We start from the raw sequence: 6,880 nt of genomic DNA on the forward strand, positions 1-6,880 counted from the left end.
TTAGTACTTTCTCTATAAAAGGAAAAATACTAAATCTGATAGTTTCATGTACAAAACTCTGTCCATTACAATGGGGCTGGGGTTAAGGACAAGATGGAAGCAGAGGCAAGGTAAGTTCTAGCACATAGTCAGTACACTTCCTAAGAAAGACGTGATAACACCAGGAAAAAAAAACAAAACAAAAACCCTTTTATCTGGTTTTCCATGGGAGGAGCTATGATCTCCAGGACACATGGAGCCCTGGGGCCTCATGGGAAAGGTTTTCTTTGATGGGAGGAGTTTCTGTGTGTACATCTGCAATGACATTTTATTTCTGTGGGCTTGAGAAATGAGCACAGTGTGTTTTAAATAGTGAATACAGATACAGTGGGAGATGTAAGCATGGCTGGTGGTGGTGGTGGTGTGCCGTGGAGTCGGTTCAGACTCATAACCACTCTGCATAGGGTTTCTGAGGCTGTGAAATCTTTACAGGAACAGAAAGTCTCATGGAACTGTTGGTAGATTCAAACTGCTGACCTGAGGTTAGCAGCCTGACTCGTAACCACTATGCTACCAGAGCTCCTTGTAAGTATGGTTACATCTGTCAAATCTGACAGTGGATTTGGGGGCATTAAAAGCCCACCTCAATATGCCCCTGGAAACGCTGTGGCCATCTGACAGCCCCGTGAGCATGACACGCTCTGTGGTTTCAGGCTGGGAGACACAGCTCACAGGACTTCAAGGGTTAACACCAAACCCTTGTCCTGTGGGCAATCATCCCTCCTCTTATTTGCTAACTATTACTACTTAGTGTTGCTGTTTTCAATTTTATTGAAATAATTGATCTTAAAAGCTGACATGATGTTGCTAGCTCACATTGAAGCCAAAATTGCTTTGCTATTGTTGATTAGTGGCCGTCGAGTCGGTTCTGATTCATAGAGACCATGTGTAGGGTTTCCAAGGAGCAGCAGGTGGGTTTGAACTGCCAACCTTGTGGTTTGCAGCTGGGTTCTGACTCTACAGTGCTGCACCATTAATCTAGCATTTTATATTATATTTATTTTATGTTGGACTTCCGGTGCGAGGCTGTAGGATTCAACAATAAAATATGTATAATATAAAATACTAGATTAATCACCATTAATTAATGAGTTAGCACTGTAGGCTTGGCACTGGACCGGGAACCACAAGGTCAGCAGTTCAAACCCACCAGCTGCTCCTCAGAAACCCTATACAGGGTCGCTATGAGTCGGAATCTACCTGACAGTACTTAACACCACCACCAGTATTTTACATTATAGAAGGACTGGCAGTGTTTTATCCTATTGTACATGGGGTCCCGATGTGTGGGGACTGATGTGATGGCGTCGAACAGCATTATTTCATCGTTCTGTGAAAAGTTTACTCTAATTTGAGGGACTTGGTTTTGAGAGATCAAAGTTCTTTAAATGTGAGTTTCATGTCTTTGTCACACTAGGTAAGCCCTTAGATTCTTTGTTTCCTGGTGTGTATATGCATTTCATTGTGCTTTAGGTGAAATTGTACACAGTTAATTAGGGTTCCATTCGATAATCCCTCCTCAGATTGTCCCACGACACTGGCCCTGATGGGCCCACGTTCCCCCACTTCCACTCTGGGGTTCCCCATTTCTAGTTGTGTCTTCCTCTTACCCCTCCCTGCATCCTCAGCTTTGTTTTGGGGCAAATGCTGCCTTTGTGGTCTCCTCTGGTTGATTGTTCTAAGGAACGTTAGGATTTATTTTATTTATATGGCCTCTGGTCCCATATGGGAAGGGTGCCTAGGACGCTGGCCTTGGGGACTCGTCCAGTCCCTATCAGAACAAGAAGTCTAGTCTTTTTTTAAATGAATTTGAGTTTTCTTCTACATTTTCTCTATCTAAGTAGGACTTCTATGGCGTTCCTGGCCAGGCACCACCTAGCCCTAGTCTCAGGCTAGAGGAACTGGTGTCTCTGGGGGTTGTTCATTCGTTTTGCCTCTGGGATGTGAGTAGGATGGATCTGGAAAAGAGGTGCTATGTGAAGTAGGAACCCACTCTGTGACCTGGCTGCTGCTTTGTCATTGAAATTTCCTGTTGTGTAAATGGCATGACAGGAAGTAAGTTGTACAAAGCCCTACAGCAGCCTCCTTGAGTTTCAGATAAGCAGATGTGAACCCTGCTTTCGGAGTGGATTGATATTTAGTTTAGAGTTGTTTTTGTGTCTTTTTTTTTTTTTTTTTTAACCCTAAAAAGTATTACATTTTCCCTGGGAAAAACATTTTTCAGTATTTCAAAGGCAGCTTTGACAGGGCTGCATAAATATTCCCCAGTTAATAATTGCCGCTTGGGCCTATAACTGCAGACTCTAATGATTTAGCTGCGTCTTGCTTTATTTGTATTTCTTTCATCACACGAGCATCTTGTCTTGAACAGTGAGAGACAGGGGTGAGGAGAGTGGGGGCCCTTTGGAATGCCTGTGTGTTTGCACTGAGCTCAGTGTGCTCAGAATCGGGGTTCCAGAGAGCACACAGACCTGCATATCCCCCGACCCTGGCTACCCTGGCAGAGCCTCCCTGAAGGCCTCCTTCCCTTCCCACTACTTCCTTGTTCATGGGTTTGATTACGAATCAGTTCCATCTGAATCTTTGGGTCTCCCCACGCCCTTTCCCACCTAAATGTACTGGCTGATGTTTTGTCTCTGAGCTGTCTTACACATTTTCCTTGCTGGAGGAGTAGGGAAGACTTAGGATTCTAAGTCCAAAGCCTATGAGAGCCACTGCCGGACTCAGCCTCCTACAAATGCTGTGTGGCTCAGACAGCCTAGGGAGAGGGTCTCAGACCCGGGACTCTGCAGTCTCCACAGAAACACATCTGGAAAGGAAGCTGTCACGTAGAAGGCAGGAGAGCTGCTGGACTTGGTGCCCAGGGGGCCTTGGATGTAGGGCGGCGTTCAGGCAGCATCTTGGAGTTTGCAGTTCGTGAGCTGGCTCTGAGCGCAGCATGAAGAATGAATTCTGGCTGCAAGGAAAGCTGCCCCAGTGCCCCTTCCTCAGTACAAAGATCCGGTTCCATTTTCTGCAGTTTGAACAGTGTCCGGCTCCTTACACAATGTGCTGTTTCTCAGCAGCCAAGCCAACATCATAAATAGTGTGCAAACGTGGATTTAGCTTCACCACATACCCAATGACCAAAGTGTGTTCTTCAAACTTTATTAGGGGGAGTGGAGGGGTGTGGTATTTCTCAAAATGTCCGGGGAAATGTAAAAGAATCTGATCTTCTTTTACATGGGAGAGATGAGTGTGTTCTATTTTAAGGTTGACAATTCGCTCCCAGCTTCCTGACTCAGTTTGTAAATAATCCTTATTTAAGAATGACCACATTTTCAAAGTCATTTTAAGATGAGCGAGAGAGGCGGTTTCAAAACAAAACCAACAACCACCCAGCATTCCCACCACCGTTTTGGCTTTCTTTTCCTTTCCTTTTTTTTTTTTTTTTTTTTTTTTTTTTTTGTGATTAGAGTGTTTGGAGATTTTTTTTCTCCGGGAAGCCGTGCTCAGATTTATGAACAAACCATTTTCCGTTGCAATTTAGCTAAAACGTAAACTTAATAAGCTTAAGGGCAGCATTGTTCCGTTTTGGGCTTGCCAGCGCCCCCGCCCCCACCCCCTTTCAAGTGGAATGAGCGAATCTCAGCTTTAAAAGCTTAATGAAGGGGCTCATGATTCTCAGTGGGTTGCCTTGTTAGAAAGGACAATTTGGTCAAAGATACCTTTTTATTTATTTGATCTTCTGAGTTCTCAGAATGAGGTACACTGTTGTGGACCATACTGATTTATGTAGATTCACTTGGAAATGTTTGGATAGTTATGTTTGTAGGTGTTTAGTGCCGTCTTTATTCTTGGATTTTCTCAGACATTGGTGTTTTCTCAACCGTCTCAAGTAGTTGATGGCAGTTTGGCTACTTGAGGCCAAGTGCTTATTTCACGTAAATCATGCGAAGAAATGCCCCTCACCATCATGATATGTGTCTATACAAATACTACATATATTTACAGATGCTTCTATTTATAATGAGAATTTAATAATATTTCCTTTCGCTGACGTTTCTGCTCTGCCTACACTTTGTCCCAAACTTAGCCTTAATGCCTTAGCACAACTTGGTGCCTTAAGTATTATTATACACAACTCTCCTCACGTTCATTCATGAGTATTGTCATGGAACACCATCCTTTATCCCTGTCCCTGTCGGACCCCTCAGGACGACAATAGCCCCTGACATTTGTAGAGTTAAATATAGGATTAATGACCAGCTTTTAATGTGCAAATTAAGTGCATTCAGCTGCCCATTTTTCCATCTTATTTCACCCCAGTTCACTGTTGAAATAGGAGATGCAGGTTGAGGCCCCACCTCAGCCCACGCACATAAGGCTGCTTGCTAGGATGTTTGGAGTCAAACAGAAAGTAGCAAGAGAGCCTCTTTGGAAAGGGGGCATGTTTGTATTTCCACCAAAGCGCCCCCAAGGGTTCAGCTACGTTAATGATTTACTTTCAAAGCAGGAAGGCCTGAGATCTCAGCCCCCACCCCCTTCCAAATAAATAGCTGACAACCTGCCAAGCCAGCTGAAGGCTCAGCATTGAGAGGGACCCAGCTGAAGTGGGAGAAGAAGGGAGATCTATGGTTTCCGCGTTGTACTAAGAAAAGGTCCTCCTCTCATGGCGCTGGGTAAAACCAAAAATGGTGATTTCCCCTGCAAACCGCAGTCGAGTTGCCGGCATTCTTCAAAGAAGATTCTTTGTCCTTAAAGATTTTATCATAATTTTCACTCAAGGCAACCTACGAAGAGGCTTCTTACAGACACCAAGTTAGAACGCTAAAAGCCATTTTGTATTTGTGTGCGGGTGTTAAAACGAGCTGTGTGTCTGTGTGTTTATTCGCTCTACCACAAGAGGGAGCATTGAAGTTGTAAAAGGATTTGTATGGGATGAAGGGGTCTAGCTGACATTTCTCTTACAAAATAAAGTCCCGTTCTTTCTTTCTTTTAAAATTATATCTACAGACATATATGGATACATACGTTGATCATTTTCCAAGCAGCCTCCTTCTTGCTCTTTTGGCAAGTTTTAGGTTTCTTTGTCCAGTTTATTTATTACAATTAACAAGATTGATTCTCAAAGCTTCTATTTTAGCTGTCCTCTACCTTTCTCTCTTATTTTAACACATCAATGTTGATAATGACTTTATTCACAATCACCCAAGACTGAAAACAACCCAATGTCACTCAAGTGGTGGATGGATGAACTAACAGTGACTTGCCACTCAAGAGAGTATCCCTGAGAAGTAAGCACAAGGAGGAAGTGCTGTGACTTTCCCACTGGATGGTGCGAACTGAAGGGGCCATCCTTGTAGAAAAGTGAAAAACCTCAGGAACAAAACACAGACCAGTGTGCGAGGCTCCTATTCTGAATTGCTATGGTTTGTCTGGACGGGAAAACGACCAGCAGGCACACTCATCCAAGGAACAACTGTACCCAAGGATGCTGTCATGAACTACACACTAGGAAAAACACCTTTGCAGCCAAGAAAGCCCCCAAGAAATGCGCAATGTCCGATGAGACGCCCCGTGTCTGTGACTAAGAAAATTCCAGCTCGTTCTTGACATTGTGCCACCCAGGCTAACAGAAAAGCCCACTGCCGCAGAGCCGATTCCCACCCTCAGAGACTGTGGGACTCAGTACAACGGCCCAAGGTGCTTCCCAAAGCTGTAATCCTTACAGACAGGAAGGGACCCCAAACTAGCTGGGAACTTTAGTGGTAGCAAACACTTCCCAAGGGCTCCCAGAGGGTTTATTTTGTTATTTCAATAACAATGTCAATTTAAAGGAGTACCACCAGTTTGTAAGAATACATTGTGGGCAGAAGCAATGTGAAGGCAATGGGAGTGACCTGAGAATGCTGCCGGCACCAGGACCCTCGTCAAGAAGCCCAAGAGTGAGACCACCCCAGAAGAGCTGTGGGAGGGGGGGAGGAGTTATCACAGGACCCCTCTGGGTGCTCACACAGTGGGTCAAGAACAACCCCCAAGTGAGCTTGCTGGACCACGTGAAGGCTTTCGACCACATGGTGCTGGAGAATGTGACAGAGATGTGGACCCAAGTCCCCAAGAGTGGCAAGGGCAAGAAGAAGTTCAAACCCATCAACAAGGGTGGCTACATCTCCAAGATGTTCCTGTCTGGAGACTGTCATCATGGTCCTGTGGAACCCACTCACCGCCGGCAGGTAGGGGCCCAGAGTTGCCTCCCGCCACCCCAGGAAGACCTGTCCTGTGTCAGGAATAATAAAGCCCCTGTGGTTTTTTACTAAAAAACAAAAGAGTGTATTGTGAATAGTCTTTGAGAGACTGTGAGCCATCTATAAATTAACCTTGCACTGAGGTCTCCAGCAATGGCAAAGGGGCAGGGGATTTTGTCAGAAGCCTGTCCTGACACTCCTGTGGAATGGACTAGGAGTGATAGCATGTAGTTAACACCATGCCACCGCCTCCCCCAACCTTCACAGACATCCTGGGCTGTAACCAGTAAAAACCCTTGGGAAGTTTTGAACCAAAGTCTGCTTGTAATTAATATTCCGCCAAAGTGCCATGTCTGTTTGTTACTGGGGAAGGGGAGTTTTTGGAAGGTGGGAGTGGGGAGGACAGAAAGGATGAGAGAAGGGGTGTCCTATGTCCGGAGCCCCAGGGACTGCTACCTTGCAGTTCAGGGGCGCTCACTGGCTTTAATGTTGAATCAGGACGCTACATGGCCAGGTGTGGCGGTTGTTGTGAAGGTCTGTCCGTCGGTTTGACTCCTAGCAGCCCTGTCTAGGGTTTCCAAGGAGCGCCTGGTGGGTTTGAACAGCTGACCTTG

At 45.3% G+C, this 6,880-nt stretch overlaps 1 pseudogene; it reads left to right on the forward strand.

The window, feature by feature from the left end:
- Positions 1 to 6,258, forward strand: part of LOC102820859 — a 61,697-nt pseudogene extending 55,439 nt beyond the window's left edge.
- The last annotated feature ends 622 nt before the right edge of the window (positions 6,259 to 6,880 follow it).

The sequence above is a fragment of the Chrysochloris asiatica genome, unplaced genomic scaffold (assembly GCF_000296735.1).
Source record: "Chrysochloris asiatica unplaced genomic scaffold, ChrAsi1.0 scaffold00283, whole genome shotgun sequence".
NCBI lineage: Eukaryota > Metazoa > Chordata > Mammalia > Afrosoricida > Chrysochloridae > Chrysochloris > Chrysochloris asiatica.